Genomic DNA, 22,604 nt, shown 5'->3' with positions numbered 1-22,604 from the left:
AATGTCAGATTTTTTTTTTTTATGGAGAGGAATGCAGACTGGCATTTAATGGGGATTAACCCTCTGCTGCCAGAAGGGTGGTTAAGGGGGTTGGCAGAGCAGCCCATTACACTCCACCCCTTGCAGAAGCGCAGGGGTTAAATGTTTGTGTGGCTGCGATTGGCACCATAACTGCCTTATTTACATTAAATACGCCACAAGGTTACAGTGCAGATCAGCGTCATTTGATCGCTGATTACTTGTGTTGGACGCAGGAGCTGGGACTGATCCTGGTCCCCCTGCACAAAGGGACCTCTGGGAAAGAGAGAGAGAGAGAGGAGTTTCTCAGATAACAGCCACACTCTTGCGATAGTTTCCAGAAACAGGTAAGGGCACCGATTTTGTGTGTTTGTACCACCCCACCCCTTGCTTCTAGCCAAGCTGTCAGGCGTCTTTGATCGCCCCTTAGACTGGAAATCAAAGATGCTCATGTGGGATTCCCATCTTGAAACCCTCCAGCTGTTGCTGAACTACAACTTCCACGCTCCCCCCCTAAAACACCCCCACAGCTTTCGGCTGCTGTGGAGTGTTGAGACTTATAGATAAAGAACAGCTGGAGGTCTGCCGGTTGGGCTAATAGAGATAGCGATGTGTTAAATAAGTGTAAAAGCCAAGGTCAAGGGAGCTGGGGCTTGGTATAAAAGGAATGATCACAGAGCGTTTCTTTATATGAAGGGTTCGGCTTGTGGCTCATCAAAGCTAAATGCCGCAAGAGCTATCTAGTTGCTGTGAATTATGCCAAGACGACAATGGAGAGGCTTTTTTTTTTTTTTTTTAATGGTACAATGCATTTCACCTACCAGATAGGGGGAGTCCGAGCTGAGGGATGGGAATGTCTTATGATCTCTATCAATGAAGCGGGCTCATTGTGCCGGCAAGGACGCACTTTAAGTCAGTAGCCCGCGCCCGGGAGGTGCTCCAGACACTTGGGACAAGTGGGACCCCCCGCCTGCACTTTTCCCCTCTTCTCAACCCCCCTCCTCCTCCTTTTCTCCTCCTACCCAAAAGCGAAACAGAACATGATCAAGTCAATCATATGGACATGCCTCATTATTCATTGAACACAATCTTTTTCCAAGGCTCCTTCACATGCAGCGGGGATCTGAGCTAGAAGCCTGCGAGGTAAGGGGCAAGACAAAAGGAAGGGATGATTATTGGAGAAGGAGGGGGGGTAGTGTTTTTGGATGAGGGCTGAATTCTTTGGCCGGTTTGTGGACCCAGGATCCAAGTCCCGCTTGTTCGGGGATAGAGAAGCATTCATTGTGCTGTGTTGATTGGGGAGCTTTTTTTTGTTGGTGTTTTTGCATGTTTGTTTCTGAGCGTGGCTATGGGGCCTGGCTTTGCAGTTTGATTAAAGAGAAAATAAAGAGTCTAATTAAATGTCCCTGCCAGTGACGTTGGCAGAAGGGCTGTCAGGGGAAGCAGATAATGACAGGAGCCGGAGCCATACAAAGGCGCTCTTACAATTTAGCCTGAAGAAAGCAGCCGATTCCCGGAGACGGGTCTGTGTGTGCCCGGGGCTTTCCCCCATCCCAACAACCGTTACTTTCTTTTCCTGCTTCGCCTCAACTTCCTATGGGAGGGAAAGTTTGTCCCGTGCAGCGGCTCAGTGCGAGGGGCTTGTTGCAAGGGAAAGTTTGGGAGAAGTGAGTGGCAGGGTCCTTTACACCGGGGAGACGTAGGCTCAATTCAGCGCCTCCTGCATGCCCGTGTGCCACACGTAGGGAGAGATGGCAATGACTCCGAGACCTGCCATTTTGTGCTCCCTGCACAATGCTCCGAGCAGCCCTGGTGACATTCAGGGAGGATTTAAATGTCAGGGCGGGAGGGGGGACAGGAGCACCTGCTGGCGCTTTGTGCTCACAGAACAGGTCACTTACTGGGAGGTGAGAGGAGAGCGGACTGCTGGATTAACAAGGGCTACTGGCTTGTTACTCCTTATTAACCCACAAATCACTCACTCCTATCCCTGCTGCTGCTGAACTGCACATCGTGCCACGGCTGCGGGAGGGGAAGGGGGTGCAGGGAGTTCTAGTTGAACAGCAGTCCACTAAGACGGGCACTTCCAGTAGATCACTTATCCAGGATGACCTGTGGAGTTACTCACCTTCAGCCGCTGCTAAAGAGCTGCCTGGCTGTACCTGTTATCTCTGTAGGGTGAGAGAGGCACATAACAGACACATCCATTGAGAGGTTCTGTAGCAGCTGCTGCGGGATTTCAGCCCTGACCGATGAACTAACAACATTCTAGTGATCCCTCGTTTGTCCTGGAAGAGCTTCTGTTGCCCGGTCGCTGCGGCTGCTGCTGCGAGTGCCACAAGGTGTGTCCTGGTGGCCCAGAGCGTGACTCAATTATGGCCACTGATCGCTTCATCTGCTTTGCCCTTGGCTTGTGGGAATACTTATTTCCCGCGATCATCTCGAGTCTTTGCAAAGTTACCTGTGATGTTGTGAAGGCAGTGCGTGTGCTGGGAGGGCGAGTTGTGTTGCTCTGACTGTGACTCTGATATGTCATTTAGATCATTTGGTGGCTAGGGGGCATCACATAAAGAACTGAGGTGCTGCTGTCCCTAAAGCAAGTTGAAGAACGGTGGTGGCAATAATAGTGAAGGCGTTGTGGTCTGTGCCTCCTTTATATGTGGCAGAAGGGTGCTCAGGGCAGCCATTGTGTTGTGCCATGCACTTATTAAGTGTGCCAACTGTGCCGGTTTTCTTTCGACTCTGCCACTGGCATTAGATAAGTGGGTATAAAAGTGACATTTTAGGGTGCATCGCGAGGATTCTGGTTGAATTGCATAAAACCAGTCGCTGCTGATGTGTTATTAGCACTCATTAGAGAGAGGCGCTCCCAGCCATATCTCTTGCTACATTCCATTTGCACTTTTAAACAGGGGCATGCTTTGCGCTAAGGAGTTGAGAAGGGAACCAGTAGAGTCCCATTGGCACCAGTGAGCCCTGTATTGGTACAAAATAAAATGTATCGCTTTCTTCCCCTATCTCTCTCATGCTGGTGACTCCTAAGTACAATGTATCAGCTGAGGGGGAATGGCACCTCTCGCTACTTCTTTCCACCAGTGGGGGAATTGGCTAGAAGTTGTCCAAATCAGTCAGACTTTCTGTCCAACTAAAGCGGTGACACACAGGGGCAACTCTGTGGCCGTTTATTGCGCCTTTCCCACTCTCATGCGCTGCTTCTTCACTTCACTTACACTTTAATAGTGTTAATGGATACTCGCTGTGTGTATACAACATTACTTGTGTAAAACAGCACCGGGCAATTTGATAACACACAGGAACGAGCTTATTAGATAAGGAGTCTTAGCGCAAATGAGTCGCTAACTCTATTTATTTTTGCCTTATTTTAGACCTGAGCTTTTTATTGTCCACTTTTGCTGCGCTCGGTTTGTTTGAGCTTGTTATGGGAAGACAACCTCTCCGTCAAGCTCTGACCCAGCGCCTGTTTCAAACGCAATGGACTCGACGACCAGGAGTAAGTTTACAGAGGTCAGACTGCCTGAGGCATCCTGGGAAATGGCTGGTGGCCACACCCGGCGCGTAAAGGGTTATTATGCTTTATTGCTCCCGGGGGAGAGTCGGGTCTGGTGGCCGGCGAAAGTGCTTGTGTGTAAACAAGGAGGGGGGCTCGCAGTGACTGAACAATAAAAGGCTGCTGCGGAGGAGGAGGAGGAGGTGTGGACGGTACCCCTGGGGGCGGGGCTCTGTGGTTGTGCCGGCTGTGGGCGCTGAGTCCACTGCTCCTGTTTCCCGCTTTTGTGTAGTTCAGAAGAGGGGCCGACAGGGGCCGTGATGGTAGAGCGCGCTCTGACCCTCCACTCACACTCATATGCGCACCCACACACGCACTGTCAGTGAGAGCAAGAAACTTTCCCAGCCGGTGTAACTGTCATAGTTGATAGGTGGCACATATAATGGATTCTTTTCCATGCCCTTTTCTGCCTGTTGTGGCCCTTCAGGCTCGAGTTGGAGCTTTGGTTTACCCTAGCCGAGGCCTGCCACCCCAGTTATGAGCTTTGCAGTTCAGTAATATAGATATATATATATATATATAATTTTTGTATTTGAACAGTTCACATTTTTGGTCAAATGATCTTTGACTTGATACAGACACAGTAAAACCTATGATTTAACTAGCAACCAATTCCACACATAAATGTTTACTGCAAGGGCAGATAGGCTATTTTAAAGAAATGGATGTTAGAAATGGCAAACTTTATTTTCATTTTCCAGAACTTTGGCAATCTTATTTCAGGCTTAACTTGTATATGCTCTTAGATAAAAAAAACAGTTCAGATATTTTCTGTGGCACTTTCAATTAATAAACTGATATTCTCCGAAGCCAGTGCTTTTAACCATTTACATTTTCCCCAAAAAATCATCTTGGGGATTTTCCAGTGAGTGAAAGCATTCTCTATTGAGGCCTAATTTTCAGCTATTTAATTGTGTTGCAATCTGACTGGTGCCGATTTCATAGTACACACACACACACACACACACACACACACACACATGAATCTGAGACTTTTTATATGCTTCCTGATATATATATATATATATATATGTCCATAGAAAGAAACCATTAACTACAGGGTATTGTTGAAAAATCAAAAAAGTGTATTGAAGAAAAGCATGTACATATACAGTATATATATATATATATATATATATATATATATATATATATATATATATATATATATATATATATATATATACACAAGGATTTTTTTTTTAAGGCAGTGTCATTTTACATTTTGGGAGAGGAGAGAAAATCTAAAGCTCTGAAAGCTATCATGTCGCCTGCAGTTTTTAAGTTTAATTATATAATATTGTGGTGTCATATTTTTTCTTCTTCACTGTTTTGCCAAAGCATTTTTCAGTTTGAGGACATATTTTTAGAGAACATTTTTAGGTACCGTGAAAACGATGATTGCTCGCAAGGTTGTTTTGCTAAGTTAGTTACCGCTTTGGTCACTAACGTCAGAGGATTCTGTACGACTTATTTTTTTTTATTGAAAACACATTTACATTGATCATAGCAGCTCACATTAGGATATGACAGAGCGAGTGGCTTCACATAGCTTTTTAAATTGATGCCGAATCTGTGAAAACTTGGGAGCTTTTCAGATTCTGCTTATTTTAAAATCATTGTTAATGTGATTTGACGTTTTTTTTTCAGACAGAAGAGCTTTTTTTTTTTAAAATTCACTGTGACCTTGGCCCCTATTAAAGAAGTTTAAATTAAACTTGTTGCCAGCTGTTAAACTTTGACCTTTTTACTTATTCTGATGGTTACATTAGCTGTGTTCAATATTTTTTTTTCTGGATTAATAAAGATACCCCAAAGACTCTAAAAACCTTAATTACCAAGTGATCATGCAAGCTCTTGGTCTGGGTTCTCAATCATCTCAAGCCTAGTTATTCTCAAATCTGAATTATGAAAGTAGAGGTTTCTGTCTTGCCTAAAATATAGTCATCTCCACTGTCAGAACATTGATGCACATGTTTTATCTCTGCTCTTTTATGTTTTTCACATTATTGAATTATTGTGGCTGCGTTTTAAAAAAGCACAACAGAACAGCAATTAGCTATAAGAGAACTATTACAAAGAAAGAATAAATATATTACATGCTGTCCACTAGATAAGCATGTGATGGTCTAGTGGAAAAAAAAGTAAAACTTCCAGGAAAGAAAGGTGACACAAGAGTTAACAATCTTAAAGGAGTTTCTTATAAACGTTTTATTTTGCCATTTTTACATGAATTGCCTCATCTGCAGCCTGGTAGTGTAGTAACTGGACAGATGAGTAAATACAAAATGTCTGCTATGATACACTGATGCACAGTGAGTGACACAGTGAGGAGCAAGTTCCTCTGGCGATAGAGGGGTTAAGTCATTCCACTAAGAAATGGAAAACTAATAGTGACATCATGAGCCCTCACACACCCACTGAACAGCATGGCAGATATCAGTGGTCAGATCTGTATTAATCACTCGTGTTTCATGTAGTTGTGCAGACTTTCACTTTTCTAGCTTTAAACAGTTTTGGGAACTCTGGTTTTGGGAGCAAGAGGAACATTTTTAACATTATTGTGTGTTCTATTCTTCTAACCATAATAAGAATGGAAGATAATCGCACATCCGTCACAGCATGATTACTTTTTTTAAAAAAAACCTCTTCCTATTGCAAAGTTCTAAGTTAAATTAACTTGCATTTCTCATATAGGTAAACATATAGATTCATATAGAACATATACATCCTAATATAGGTTATTGAAACAAAATAGACAATACAAGGTGCAGTGTCTAAATAAATCATTAATAATTATACTTATTTATGTGCTAAATTCATCACCTCTGACACTAGGATTATTGCCAGATATGTTCTGCAACTGCTACCAGATAGAAGGCATTATGTTTTTCAGTACTGGGTTTCCCATACAAGTTAGTTGATTTGTTTTACCTTTTTGATACTACATTCTGCAAACCTTTTTTTTTATGGTGAAACATAACGTGACTTATGGGTGTGGATAAAATGTAACTACTTATGCAATCAATGCATATATATTAAAAGGCAGTGTAGGATTTTAATTTTTTTTTTTTTTTTGCAATTCATGATGTATGTTTGATGTTATTTGATGATACACTGTACAGTTTATAAATAATCATATTATAAATATATTGATAATTACAGGGAAAGTGTGTCAGTTCTTAAAGAAAATATCACAATGTAACTATAAAAAGGTTTATTAAGGTCAATTAAAATAGATTAATACAGTATCACTGTAGGCATTTTATAGAAACGTCATACTTTTTTTGAACTTTAAAAGAAAGATGTTCTTAGTTTGAATAGAAGTGATTGTTTTGTATTGTCACAATGATTTCGGGTCATTAGATAAACGATGCATCACTGTTTAGGTTCACTAAGATTGAAAGACCCTAAACAAATGTATCTGTTAATTCAGTACTATCTATATACAGTAAATGTATTTATACCCAGATAGAATAAGGATTGCACAGTTGTTGTGTAGTCCAGTGTACAATATTATTTGTTATAATCCATTGTAGTGGCTCCCTGGACTGTACTTGTGGACATTCACAATCATTTAAAGTGCTTGATAATCAGTTTTCAACCAAATTGGCAGATAATCTCTGCTTGTGTCCAGACAAACAATGTAACCCCCTGTGATCTAGTTGTAGGGGAAGTGACCATACAACTTAATCTACCTACCCCCCCCCCCCCAGTTGTGTCTGAAAGAGTCATGGATCTTTCTCTTTTATCACTGTAAGAAGCAGTTTATTTTTGAAAATTTTAATAAGTGGACTTTGATCAAGTGAGAGATCATTTTTCAGATGCCAGATGGGCAAACACTTAAATGGTTGTGCAGATCAAAGAACCTCTATTATCAGTTCAATGCCAGAGCATCGCATCTTGTTTTTCCAAAGCTCCTGTGAAATGTTCTGGTGCCCGGTCACTTACCTGGTCATGTTCTTTGTTCTTCAGCTAGTCTAGGTGAAGCTTTAATGAAGACATTTCCTTCTTCTGAATCATTTATGATGCGGTATATATAAAATCAATATTGATTGCTTGAAGCTATAATTTGCTTCGTTGCTAATAGTATTGGGTGTTTCTTATATTTGTGCTAATGCAACAGCAGTGTTTCTTGGAACGTGGTCCATACACTGCAGATTGAACATAATTTCATTTAAAATTATGTTGTGCCATTTATAGCCGGCAAAGGATCTGAGAAATAGCAGGAAAACATATTTAAAGCATCACATCGCCTACTTTTCTCTCTATGTGCAAAATCCACAGCCTCATTTTTAAAAAGATAACTGTCCATGGAATAAAAAGTCCATTAAATGTGAAGCAGGGACTCCACAGTCATATTTGTTTTAAATGTGTGCCATATCAGTGCCATTATTTGACTCCCAATATGCATCAGACATAAGCAAGAGCAAGTGTCATACTTTTTTCAGCTGCCAGATCAAAAATATGACATCCTGTGCACTTTTACCTTAATGACCTATGAATGTACCCAGACTAATATGCTTTTGCTTTTGTAAATATTGTAGTTCCCTCTCCTACAGAAAAGTTAATCATCAAGCCAGTCAATATTTTTTCTTACTAACATATTCTTTGCATTTAAGTGTTTGCCAGAGCAACAGCATATTAATCAAAGTGTTTTAGGCTAATTGTTCAGTAGGTACATTAAAAGGATATAAATGCATACATTATTTGGGCTTTGTCATTTAGCACAAAGACAACATCTGCACATTTAAGCGTTGTGAGCTAGTTTTATAATAATATTGTGTGCAAAAACAAAACAAAAACAAAAAAACACTGTGGTTAATTTACTAGATTCTTAAGGTTGGACTTTAAAAGCATGATGTGCCACACATTATCTAGAGTGTGCTTAACATGGGGAAAATTATTATTCTACTCTGGTGCAATACATATCTCACCTATCAAAGGTTTCCATGACAATCAACACTATTGCATACAGTAACATTTGTGATTCTGATGGAGGAATTCTAATATTTTAGTGGCAAGAGATTTAAAATATCTGTACCAACTGGACTGGTGTGTAGAGGTTGGGTGATTCAGAGCTTTTTTATGTCTTGGCTCAGCTGTATATGCATTATATGACATTTAGTAAAATGTATTCCTTATTTAGATACATATTCAAGTTTGGAATATAGAATTGAAGAAATGTGAAAACTATTTTTTTCAGTACACTGCATATTTCAATGTAGCTATACAAGCTACAGGTATGGGATTTGTTATCCAGAAACCTGTTATCCAGAAAGATCCAAATTATGGAAAGGCCATCTCCCATAGACTCCATTTTATCCAAATGTTAAAAAATGATTTCCTTTTTCTCTGTAATAATAAAACAGTAGCTTGTACTTAATCCAAGCTAAGATATAATTAATCCTTATTGGAGGCAAAACCAGCCTATTGGGTTTATTTAATGTTTACATGATTTTCTAGTAGACAAGGTATAAAGATCCAAATTACGGAAAGATCTGTTATCCAAATAGTCCCAGGTCCCAAGCATTCTGAATAACAGGTCCCATAACTGGATATAAAAGCTATATTATAACCATTGACCATCTTTCTAAGTACAAGTGTTGGGTGAGTTCAATATGTTGAAATTGATTGCCTTAGTTTGTTCTAGAATTTCCTAGTAAGTATGAACACGGAACTCACTTTATTGACCCATATGAATGTGCTTATTAAAAAAAAAAAAAAATCCTTACACACAAACATGCACCCACATGTGTTTTTTCCCCCACAATCATTCAGCTGTAAAAATCTTGTCAGGCATATTCTGATGTCCGAGGTTTATGCAGCATTTATAGAAGCAGTGTCTTACTGATTTAAATCAAAATGAAGTTGACCCATCTGACTAGCTATCTGTAAATCTGTTAGCTTTGTTAATTTTGAAGTGAAAGTTCTTTGCATTTGTAGTCCCGTCATTTACTTTACCTACATTTGTAGGTATATTTTTATCACCTACCGGCTTATATTTATGTTTACTTGATAAAAATTATACTCTATTATTTAATGTGGACAGCACACAATATTACATTTGGATAGCAGTCCGTATATCTGGACCGAAAACCAGTTTTGCCGATTCCTCTTTTTTAAGGGTGCGAATGAGATGTATGAAGAGCTTGAAGTGAAAGAGGTCAAAGATCCAGATCATGATATGAATCATGAAACCATTTATGTAGGGTTGCGACCTAGCCAGTATTTTACCGGCCTAGCCAGTAAAATAGCAGCCAAGGCTGGGGCTGGTATTACAAATTTACCTTTAATAAATGTGACATTCCCAGTATAAATATATAATTATATTTATCAGAAATGTACAATGTACACACCGCAGATCAGCATATAATAGAGTGATATAAAGGGATATAGTGTTGGTTTGGCAAATGTGTGCCTACTGCACAAGTACTTTTTATGTATCAAACTGGGTTGTGAATATTTTCAAAGAATTATAGCACAAACAGATTCAAATGGAGCTTTTCCATGAGATTACATAGATATAAGCCCTGATACAGAGGTTAGCAGCACAGACACAAAGAAGTGTTTCACCTTTAATACTGATTCAAAGCAAGCAAATTCACATTTATTAAAGGATTTAGTTTTTATATAATGTTTAAATGATTTTTTAGTTGACTTATGGGCAGATTAATCAAGGGTCGAATTGAAAACTCGAATTTTCAAGTTTTTTTTTATGGTCAAATTCCACTAGGGACTTGTTAAAATTCGATTCAAGTTTTTAAAAAAAATCGAATTTGATTTTCGAAATTTATCATACTCTGGCCCTTTAAGAACTCAAATCTGGCTATTTTCCACCTAAAACTTGCTGAATTGCTGTTTTAGTCAATGGGAGACGTCCTGGGATCAATTAGGAGTTGTTTGAAGCCTTCCTGACATTCAAATTTTTTTCAGAGAAACTCAAATCGAATTGGATTCAAATTTGATTTGAGTTTTCAGGTTGATCCTATTCACCCCAGTTTAGAAAGTTAGATTTTTTTAATACATTTCGATTGTTTGAATTTCGAGTTCATGAGAGTTTATGGGAGTTTTAAAAAACTCCCATGAATTCGAAATACAACCCTTGATAAATCTGCCCCTTAAACGTACCTGTTCTGACAGGGAATACAGTAATGTGCATGTGATTCTTGTAGACACTTCTTTTTATAATTGTCTAAACTGTGTTTTGCCAATATATCAGTTTAATCTATTATATTTCATGAAAAAGGTTAAAGAACAATTTTAATACGGTATCATCAAGAAAGTAACTAGTTTTCTTGGTATTTACACAAATGGCTTGTTAACTATAAAAGAAAGAGAGGAAGCGCTCATAAAATGAGAAGACAGACTCTTCACCCCCTGTTAATTTGAGGCAATCAACTTTTCACAGACTATTAAGAACTGCCACTTTAAGACTTCACTTTAACACACAGATAATAAAGTGTTCCGATAGATGTAATTAACAAAGACTTAAAGTAAACAGAAAGATCGTGTTTTTTTTTTTAATAACACTGCAGCGGTACAAAAAAATACAACACTTTTCGCTGAATAAACCCTTAATTGGATATTTTTATGTTAAATAAAGACATTTTTAGAGCTTCTCACTAAGTGTCAGAAACACAATCCAAATTATGCCCCCCCCCCCGCTCTAAAAATAAAACCCTGCTGAAGGGATTAAGAGCCATTTTCTGTCTTAGAAAGATATAAAACATTGTGATCAGGCTGACAAGTCTTATACTTAGTGGTGTTCTCATGTGATTTCAAATGACCAAAATGCTTAACCTTTATCTGCAAAGAAAAGATCATGTTAGAAAGGAAGATCCATCTTGGATGTGCACTTCAGCTGTACACAACTTTATAATTTTTTTGAACATGTGTTGGTTTGTCAAGATAATAGCTAATCCTTATGCGAGAGCCTTATGTGTAATGCATGCATTTATGATGTTTTCCATGTATTTAGAAAGCAGTAACATGTCTCTAGTCTGGTTAAAGTGTGATGATCACAAACTACATCACCGAAAAACTGATGAAGGCACTACTGTACCTGGACTAGTTTTTGAATTAATGGAAAATAGGTAATGGACAATAGGTTGTCTGGCTGAAGAAAACTTTTAATTATAAATAAGATAAGGTTGATAAAAAGTAGCCTACGCATAAAATTCAACCCTACTCACAGTTCTATACAGTACTTTTCTTTTGATACAAAGGAAGGTCTGCATTCTAGAAAGTGTGTCTTTAACTGCTTCAGAAAACGTATTTATATACAGCTAGCACCGTGCTGGCTGTAGGTTAATATGCCATGCTAGAATTGCACCAGAGTTGGGATGTGTTGTAACTTCTACCAACAGAGGAGTACACAAACACAGGAAAGTACCATGTAAATGGACTGGAAGCTGATGAGGCAACTAAACAAAATGATTTTTTATAGTCAAACTAATAGAATGGGAATATATGTGAGGCCTAATGTGCAGGCTTAGGAGAGTAAAAAAATAAAAATACTACAATAGAACCCCCATTAAACACTGTTTAATGATAGGTGCTTGACATACACCTTCAGCAGTTTAAGACACACATATGCTGGTATTCATAAACAACCCTTCCCAGTAATGAGATCCAAATAGGAACATTCTAACACTATTTCTACTTATGTAGCCTAGTGCTAACTCATAGACATACACTTGAAAGATCTTGACAAGCTAGCTGTTCCCTTTAATGCATCCAAAGTGCATATTTTCTATGTTCATGACAACATTAACTTAATTTAAACAATATTGAGCTTTACCTTGCTTTAACATTGGTCAGTACTGTATTTTTCTGGACTGTATCTTTCAGTTCTGTTCATTCCATGGTGCATGGACTCATTTGTTTAACCCCCTTAGTTTAATGGGGAAATATAACAAAATTACAACTTAATATAAACTTCATTATACTGAAAAAATAAACTTTCAATTACAAATTCTGTATAGTTTCTGAAATAATCACTATCACTATTCACAATCCCTCTCAACGTGCCTTTCTTTTCATTCTGTCTTCATTCAGGAGTTGGGTGTCAGATTTTCATTGACAGATCCAATATATTTTATAGGGGGCTTCCTTTCCTAGCAAATGTTTTAGCGCTAACTCCAAATAGTGATTCCTGTACAAACAAAATCTAACAAAATAACTGCCTTTGGCACAAATTCTGCATGTAGAGAGACAGTGATTTTAATAAAGTGAGCTCTAATACATCTTCTAAGCAAAAGGACCCCCCTAAAAGATTTATTGGATCAGGCTCCCAACTCCTGCATGAAGAGAGGATGTAGAGAAGCAGATGCTGAGAGGGAGATGGTGAAGAGTAACTTGAATATTTCAGAAACGGTTCCGAATTTTTAATTAATAATATTTACAAAACGTTTTATTTCAGTATGATGATTTATATTACATTTTTATTTTCGCCATAGTTCCCCTTTAAGTATTCCTTCCCCAATGACCCCATCCTGCTATGTTATTTGCATTTATAGTAAGTGTATTTGTTTAGATTCTAAAAGATTCACTCAGTCTTGTAACTACGAATAACATTGTTCCACATTTAAATGTTTAAACATTACTTTGTCAAATAAGCCACCAAATCAATCAAACATGGCAGGTGAATGCACTGCCACAAGCCTGCTATTTTGTTCCAGTCTAAATATTTATCAGAATCTTGCTAAATATACTAACTGGTGATTTGTGGTGTACCATTCCATGGTTTTTTTTTTACATTATTTATATTTTGGTTACATACAGTGAAAAAAGGTAAAAATATATTTGGGGCTATCAGAGTTTTTAAAAGAAGATAGAAAAGCCAGAGTTCTTCCCTGCTGCTAGCTGCCCTCTCGCCATTTTTCTTCTAGAGACCTTTGGCAAATTCAAATAGCAGCAATTAGAAATAGAGTGGGTAAAAGCCCTCTGTTAAGTAGCAATCTATGTTGATTGGTGGTCAGCAGTACAGCATGGATTTTAAAACTTTAGATGGTAAAGGCTTTCTTGCTAGTACATTTCTTTGCATATGGATTTGTTTACTAAGCTGTGATAAGAATATTACTTTCTCTGCTTTTATTCATATGAGCACAAACTACTTATCATTACTTGTAGAAGGAAATGGATCTTTGAGTCTCAACAATCCCCTTTAATATAGAAAGATAAAATAGAAAATTGTCCATAATTGTAATACAAAGAAAAACACTTTATTTTGTATAATAATGGGGCAACATCTAAGACAGCATCCTGCCCTTTCTTGAGCACAGAGCAAACAGAATCAGATTATTCAGATAACTTTTTAAGAGGAAAAGGAAATTGCATAATTCCAGGACTTGGAAATGGGAGGTACAAAAATTATAGAACCCATTGGGAACTAATTTGCAGTGAGTGAGTAATTAAGGCTTCTACCCCACTTGTGTGGTTTGACCTATGTATTTTTGTATCTGCTCTAAACATATAGTTCAGTGAAATATCTGAATTAATAAATGCATTCATAAATGTTTAACATACTAAATTAGATTAAAAAAAGACACATGTTCATCAAGTTCAACCTTTTAAGTCTATATATAACCTGCCTAATTGCTAGTTTATCTAGTAGAAGGCGAAAACTCCACTTGAAGCCTCTCCAATTTGCCTCAGAGGGGAAAAAATCCTTCCTGACTCCATGATTGTAATCTAACCAGTCCTTGGATCAACTTGTACTATAAGTTATGCTTCATAACCCTGCATTCCCTCCCTTACTAAAAAAAACATCCAATCCCTTCTTAAAGCTAATTTTTCTGCCAGTACAACTGATCCAGGGAGAGAATTCCACATCTTTAAAGCTCTCACTGTAATATATGTATGTATACCTTGTTAAAGTTAAATCTAAGAAGGTATAATTGCTGCATCTATATTGGTAAATAGCTCTCTAGCTGTATATTATCTCATACCCTAACTGGAAAATGTAACATTTTCAAAAAAGCTGGATTTTTAGTACAGGTCTCGCTGAATAGTCCAAGGTTTGTACCCCTGTATTTTAACCTCCTTAATTCTCATCTTGTTTGGTGACTATTTTTTTGTGTTAAAAGTTACAGAATGAAAACAGATACAAACTGATAGAATTTAACTTTACTCTGTCTATTTATATGTCTTCCTAAGTATCAAGGTACTCAGCTGGTTTTGGATTTTGGCTAAATTCAGCAATTTCAGGGTGGATTTCACCTGCCACCTCTGGTGAACGGCCATTTACTTTAAAACAAATTACCGACTCTTCAGGAAATTTGGTCGCTCCTACACTGGCTGAAAAAAAAACTGGTGAAGAATACATCCTATGTGCGACAAGCTTTAATGGTTTTTGCTTAGTCTCTAACTTAATGACAGTGCTGCTTTTATACAAATCTTCCCCTGGTTGGAGTCAGTAAACAAGAAGCACTGAAGAATCCTCTGGTGTTGACATTGTTTTAACACACATGACCAGTTGTAGGGTAAGGTAATACAGTCAGCTATAACATCTTATTTGTTGTTATGCAAATATAGTACATTATAGAATATTGTAAAATGGTGCTTTTTGTATTGTAGAGTGTGGTTATATAATCCTCAAAAAGGCATCTGTAAAAATTGGTAATTGAAAAAAAAACAAAAACCCTATTCTAAAAATAAGCTCTGAAAAAAAATGTGCTAACTTTCAATACTTTTTTTTGTATAAAATATTTTATTTTCTAAGTCAGTGCAAGCATTTAGTGGTTACTTTGGCTTTTATAAATGTGTTCCCTGTGATGTTAACTGGATAGTCAGGAGCGCTACTGAGAGTGGAGCCGATTTCTCCCAGTCTTCAATGTATTAATGTAATGTCTTGGTCTAAATATTTCTTTGCTGCTTAGAGAATTTACTCTCCTTAATGTACTTCTTTTAAGGGTCTGTCTCCCGCAGTGCTCATTATGTACTATCAGGCCAGCTTTTATATTTCAAGAGGGGAGGGTTATATATTTCCGTAGGAAAAGAGACGGTTTAACAACAGTTCACTATCAATATGCATGATTTTAAAATGACAATTAAATAGCTGAATTGCGCACAAGATAATTTTAAATAAGTAGTGGCCATTTGTAACTTGGCATGCCAAATACAGGACTTATTGCGGTGCCTTTAGGGAAACGAGTACATTAATCAAATGTAATTTCCTTCTATTGTTAGTAAATAAATAATCTGCTCCTCCATATACAACTTAAAGAAGCAGTCATGCATAAAAATCATTTTGCTTTTACATTGTTCCTTTAATTTTTCTTTATTAAATACTTAATTGTAAAACTTCATTTTCTTTTTTTGTAAGATATATTAATGTACTGCTTTTTTCCAGGCATAATTAAAATTTACTTTGGTGAAATCTATGCCACAGTATTATTGATATGCATGCTACCATAGAGAATTGTTAGGTTAGCTTAAACAGAATAATTTGCAAGGAGGTATCTTTCTTAAGATACTGTTTAATACTCTTTCCCCAAACCATTTTAAATACACTACAGAAGGAATTATTAGTTAGAAGCAATTATGTTTTTAGGCCTTTTCCTGTTCTCATATATGAAATTCTTACTTTAAAAAAAGAACTGCACCATTTCGCCTCCAAAGATTGTTGTTTCATTGTAGAATCTGAATACAAATTTGAGTAAATTACATTTATTTTTTTTTTAATTCAGTTGGTGCTGTATTTGTTACCCACTACCATGAATAACTGTGTTTTCAAAAAGTTAAGCTTCCTTTGGACCAAAGGTCTTGGTAACGCTTTTTACTGAAACTTTATATTAAAATGTAAATGCAAATTTGCTTATGCTATGGGATCCCTTATACTGAAATCCATTTTCAAGTCCAAGTTATTTTTTATTTCTCTGTAACAATAAAACAGTGCCCTGTACTTGTTCCAAGATAAGCTGCATGAATCCATATTGGCGACAAAACAATCCTATTCCTTTTGATTTTAATAGGTTAGTGCAAAGCTGTGCTCACATGACCTGATGTCTTAATGAGCAGATTATTAATTGCCAATAAGGCTTGAGGTATTTTGGAGCACATGGTCAGATTTATCAAACATTTTTACTTATCAATTGATACCTGGCTTTGGGATTTTGTGATGGGTCCATAGCATTATCTGTTCTCTGAAGGCTTCCAGGGTTGATGCTAGTTTTTATGTAAGTGTTTATGGTTTTCATGAAGGTCTTTGGGGTCACAGTTTATGGTTTCACATACCATTAAAAAAACAACTTTTCATTAACAGTTTTAAGGAATGGTGTTTAGGACTAATACTAATACGAATCGTATGCCATCCTTCCGGCAATTTGTATTCTTGCCGATGGTAAGGCATTTTTGGAAGATTGGTCACCAGAAGTAGAGAAGATTTGTCGCAGGGCAACTAATCTCCCCGTCTGCCACCACCCTTAGGCTTGTCATTGTTAGGACTGTATATGTAGGGAAGATCCTAAATCAGTTATATTTGGTTGTGTATATATAAGCACAGTGTCCACCTTGGAGAACCACCCTCCACAAACTACCCATAAGACACAGATAAGACCCTTCCTTGAGCTATTTCCAGCATAGAGATGTTTTCTTTAAATACCCCCTCCAATGCTGATCTAATATCAAAAGGTTTATTAACTGTGCTTGCATGAAAAGGGAATGCTGGGAGTTTTCATACCCTATAGGCAAGAGAGTTTCATGTGTGGTCAGCAAAGCTCATTCATTTGCAGCACAGCTATTGTTTTTTCTTTAATGCAATCTTTTTGATTGTCATTGAACCTTGGCATAGTGCACTGGCATTTGGCCTGCAATCTTTTTGATTGTCATTGAACCTTGGACTAGTGCACTGGGCTAATGGAAGTAATTTGAAATATAGTCTTATGTCCATAGCCCTTGTCAGTTTAGCCTTTGTAGGCTTGGTTACACCTGCTGGTTAACAAGCTGATATCAAAGTAGCACTGTTCTCTAGTCTACATTGTCTACATTGTAGCTTAATAATCTAAAGCTTCAGCACACCATTGATTTTGCTGTTCCATGCCAGTATATTCCAAAAAAGGGAAAAGGCACACAGTCTACTCTGTGAGAAGTAGTTGTGCCTAAAGTACCAGGTATCCTGAAAAACGTGTTAATACTTGTCAATCTAAAAGCTTGTTTATTCTTCGCTGTTGCCCACAGAGTAGACAGTGTGCTTCTCCCCATTTTTCGCCTCTTGTTTACATTGTAGTAGATTTATCAAAATGTAAGTTCAGAGCTCACAACAGAAAAACTTACCCACTTTTAGTTCATTCCAATGGGAATTTTAAAATTGTATTTATTAATGAATGAAAGTTAGAGTTCACCATTTGATATATATATGATTCTAAAATCCCATAGGAATGAAAATAAAATGGGTTAGTTTTTCTGTTGTGAGTTCTAAACTCACATTTTGATAAATCTGACCCCAAGTGTTACTTACTACTACTACTACTGTTTGACTCCTCAAATTGGTACTCCAAATCAACCATATTTAAAATCACAGCAACTGATCTACTGTGATTAGAAGCAAGGGACTTCTGTACTGTGCCAACAACTAGACTTACAGTACCATTTGCTTTTGGAAGCATATGTTGTTTCATACAGTAATATGTTAATTATCTTACATGAAGGAAACATAGAATGACTAAAAAATTTAACTTCTTTTAAAAAAAATAAGCAATATTGAGTAAAAAAGCACACTTTTTTAGTCCACACAAGCTTTTCAGACCTACTGTACATTTAACCTTTAGATGATTTGTGTCTGTTGTAATTCCTAATTTTGTAATTTTTTGTTTACTTCGACTAGGGAACAGTCCAAATTCGATTTGAATTTGAAAAAATGTGAAAATTCGAATTTTGAAATTTATCATGTACTGTCTCTTTAAAAATTCAATTTCGACCATTCGCCATCTAAAACCTGCCGAATTGCTGTTTTAGCCTATGGGGAATCTCCTAGAACTTATTTGGAGTTAATTGTTGAACTTGGAAAAAACTTCGATTTGAATCCGATTGAAAGCGCTGTTAATTCGATTCATACAAATTGAATTCGCTCGAATACGGACCTATTCGATGAAAACGGACCTATTCAACCAAAAAAAACTTCGACTTAATTTCAGTTGGTCTTTCAGTTGGTTTTTCAAATTCGAAATTCGACCCTTGATAAATATGCCCCTAAATATTTGGAGCTTTGCAAATTGCAAAGAACCTACTAGTGAAAAATGTAACTATGTGACCAAGTAGAATGTTATGTTATTTCATTATGAGCATATTGTAGTATTTATTGAATATTCCAAAAAAAAAGTGAGACTTAAAAATAATTTCCTAATCTCCATGACTGTCCTGTATGTGTGTTTGTGTGTGCTGCAGCCATCTGCTTGTTATAAATAAACTCACTGACACTGGGCATTATTACAGCTTTGGGAGGACAATTATGTTTTTATTTTTAGAGAAATTAGTTTGTTCACTAATGCTTACTGTTGAGTTCAGAAATGCAAACTCAGAAAGGGGAACATTCAGAAACAATGTTTTATATTAATATGCAACATGGTGGAAACCTAGCATTATTAACTTTTTTATGTATGTCATAGAATCTAAGGTACTGTTACTTCAACATGTTGCAAAGTGTCAACATTATAGATTTTACATTTACAGGATATAGGGTATTCAGTGTGGGATGCAATTCCTTCTATAAAAAAATCAGGTTAAAAAAAGAATTAAAGAGATACTATCCTCAGGTATAAATTTATATATTTTTTTAAATTACAAATTTTAAAAATTGCTAGACAGTGAATTGAGGCTTTTTGAGCTTGTATGGGGGAACTCAACTCCTGGTGTTCATGAAACTATGGGTGTTATGTACTGGAAGGAGCAATGTTTGCTACAGGTCTAGTCACCTATAGTAGCCAATCAACAGGTACCATTTACTGGTCACTTGATTAAATGCATACATATAGTTGCTATGGGTTATTACACTATTGTTTATTTTATTACATATGGGGTATTTCTACCGTTCATGGTAGTGATTTCAGATATGCTTAGGAGTAAGCTAAGAGACATCCACATTAATTACCTGTTATGTACACTATACTGCTGGATGGGATGCCTGTGGCTAATTTTACAAGTGGAGTGAAAGATATAAGTAGCCATAGCTAAGGCAGATTTTTGCTGAACTTATCTTTTATATAAAATATGTGAAATCTGAACCTATGAGCAGAAAATAACAGAACATGATCAAAGCATATAGAAAATTAAATGATATAAATAGAAAGAGGTTATTATATGTTGACAGTTTCCTTTTTATGGCTGAATTCAGCTACCATTCCCTTCCTTTTTAAATGTAGATTCATTGTTAGAAAGTAAAAAAGGCATCTCTCTCAATATCTCTGTATATATACAGGTACGGGAATGCTTGAGACCTGGGGTTTTCCAAATAAGGAGTCTTTCCATAATTTGGATCTCCATGCCTTAAGTCTACTAAAAAATCAATTAGGCATTACTGAAACCCAATTGGATTATTTTGTCTCCAATAAGGATTAATGATATTTTAGCTGGGATTTTTTTTAAAATCTGAATTAAAATTAAGTCTATGGGACTTAAATCAACATACCTCTGCCATTGACTTGTACATGAACTGGGCAGGTTTTAGGTGGCAAATATTCGAATTAGGACTGTCTTCATGGTTGAGGTTTGATAAATCCCACATTCAAATTTTCAGTCGAATAGGGGGATTCAAATTCGAATGTGTGAATTTTAAAACGCGAAAATTCGAATTCGAATTTACTATTTGACCCTTGATAAATCTGCCCCATAGGGTGGCACACAGCTTCAAAAAGGTTTTTTTTACCCAGGTGCACAATAAATAAAATATACTGGTGTTGCTTTTTAACACAGTATGTGTATATATGTATGTTATCTTCCTTTTATATTGGTTAAATGCGCTTTATAGCTGTGTATGTTGAATGCAGGGCCATATTTGCATTTTATTTAATTTTTGACAAATAGCATGCCTTAGATGAGTCAGTCTCTATAAAAATAGACAAACGATCATAAAAATATATGACCATTATGCGTGATGTTATAGTCAGATATTTGACCACTATGATTTTCTAATGTACAGTAGAAGCGCAGTGATAAAAATGATAATGACCAATGATAAGGATCTTAGAAGGCAACTTTGATATGTTTGATATGTTTTACCCCCATAAATTTACATTCATCTAAATGCAAAGGTATTTTCAGGTGATGTGTCAACCATAGGAAAAATACTTCACATTGGGCAATAAAACAACCCATGTGCTATCATCCTTATATTATATATGTCATTATGGGTTTAACTTTTTAACCTTCTCTTGACAACAACATGCCTGCAAATATGAAGATGTTAGCTACCGGGGTTGCTAAAAATGCTCAAGTCTGGCATGATTTTCAAAGAAGGGAAGCACCGGCCCGTGGTATGAGATGAATGATTAAAGTAGCTAGGGGTGCCTGTAAAATTAACATAGTAACTTAGTAAGTAAGGTTGAAAAAAGACACATGTCCATCGAGTTCAACCCTTTTTTTTGACACCCCCACATTGACTTTACTTTTCTGGGACCAGGGTTCCTTATAATGACAGATGGAGAAAATTATTATTATTGACCACCCTGTAAGTAAGTCTATGTTACACTTTTATGTGATGAACGAGTCCTCCCAGTCCTTGAAAAGCTGAAAAGCTGAAGAGTCACTTAAGGTATTTTATAGCATAAAGTGCTCCATCATTAGAAATTATTTTTTTCACGAGTCTCTCTAAATACAATCTTGGTTTTTCATATGTTTGCAAATGTTACAATATACTGCAAATATGTGGCACAATGTAACACAGTTTATTGCACATGTTTATGGAAAGGTACATAGTGTTTTTGTTACATTTGTCTTTTCACATAGGCAACATTACCAGCAAAATAATGTATCTCAATTATACAATATAATATAATATAATACAGTATATTCAGATAGATATATAGGTGCTCAACGATGTTCTGCAGCGTTACCAGAAATAATATAGCTATTAAGTAACCATTCAGCTTTTTCTTTTGAAAGCATGGCTCTACTAATATGCATTTATTGGTAAAACATATTTTTCATAGTTTTCAACTGCAGGTGAACAGAAATATGTAACGTCCACATAAAATCTGTTAATATCATCAAGGCCCCTTAGTATAATTTTTATGACCCAGTCCCATTGTGACATTTTACAAAATGCATCTGTGCTAGTTACCATTTTGAACAGAATGGATTTGCACTTGTACTGATGAGGCAAAAGCAGAGAGTTTTACAACTGTCGTTTGTGATACATTGAACAGGCTTGGGACTGTTAAAAAGGCAAGGAAAAAGTTCTAAAAGAGAGGGGACAGTGAAAGTGAAGTAAGGTACACACAAGGGACAGTAAGGGGGAATGAGAAGTTGGTCCACAGAACGGAAGCAGTACATTTTCATTAAAAGTATTACTTTTGCTTAGGTATTGTTGAGTATATTTAAAATTAAAAATATTTTTTTTAGTAGTATAAAGAACATTCCTTCTCAGTATATTTTCATCCTCTTTTGATAGGGAGCTCCCACATTGCTATTACACATTTGTTAGCACATTCTTATAACAATACCTCAGCTCCCAAATGTATAAATGTGAGAATGAATGTTTTGTACAGTATTTACAACAAGCATAAGCAGACTTGGTTTGTCTAACTCATAAAAAGGCATGTAAAATGCATAATAAAAATAATTTTCACAAAAAAAACATTAGCTGTTGGAATAGTGCCAGTGTTCTTAAAACTCTGCAGGTCTATGGCACTTGTCTCTGGATCCAAAATTCAAGGATCCTTTTAACTGCAAAACTTGATTTTTATTCCCAGATAATGGCTTTATGCCTGCATTTCCCATGTATGGATTAAAACACTAAATCATAATTATACCTGTTATTCCAGAGGATAGGAAAAAATAAAACAAAGCTCTTTATCATTAT

At 36.6% G+C, this 22,604-nt stretch overlaps 1 protein-coding gene across 4 annotated transcripts in view; it reads left to right on the top strand.

Moving 5' to 3' along the window:
- The first annotated feature begins 207 nt into the window (after nucleotides 1-207).
- znf536.L (zinc finger protein 536 L homeolog) overlaps nucleotides 208-22,604 on the top strand; it is a 384,595-nt gene continuing 362,198 nt past the window's right edge. Inside the window, exon 1 of one of the 4 annotated variants that reach the window (XM_041590228.1) lies at nucleotides 208-365. The gene's annotated coding sequence lies outside the window, so the exon portion shown is untranslated. Of the gene's footprint in view, nucleotides 366-455; nucleotides 1,162-22,604 lie in introns of those variants that run through there. The other 3 variants (XM_041590230.1, XM_041590227.1, XM_018258039.2) reach the window with 3 other exon arrangements.

The sequence above is a fragment of the Xenopus laevis genome, chromosome 4L, assembly GCF_017654675.1.
Source record: "Xenopus laevis strain J_2021 chromosome 4L, Xenopus_laevis_v10.1, whole genome shotgun sequence".
Classification (NCBI taxonomy): Eukaryota; Metazoa; Chordata; class Amphibia; order Anura; family Pipidae; genus Xenopus; species Xenopus laevis.
The sequence above is the reverse complement of the archived record's forward strand: the minus strand, read 5'-3'. Positions and strand labels throughout refer to the sequence as shown.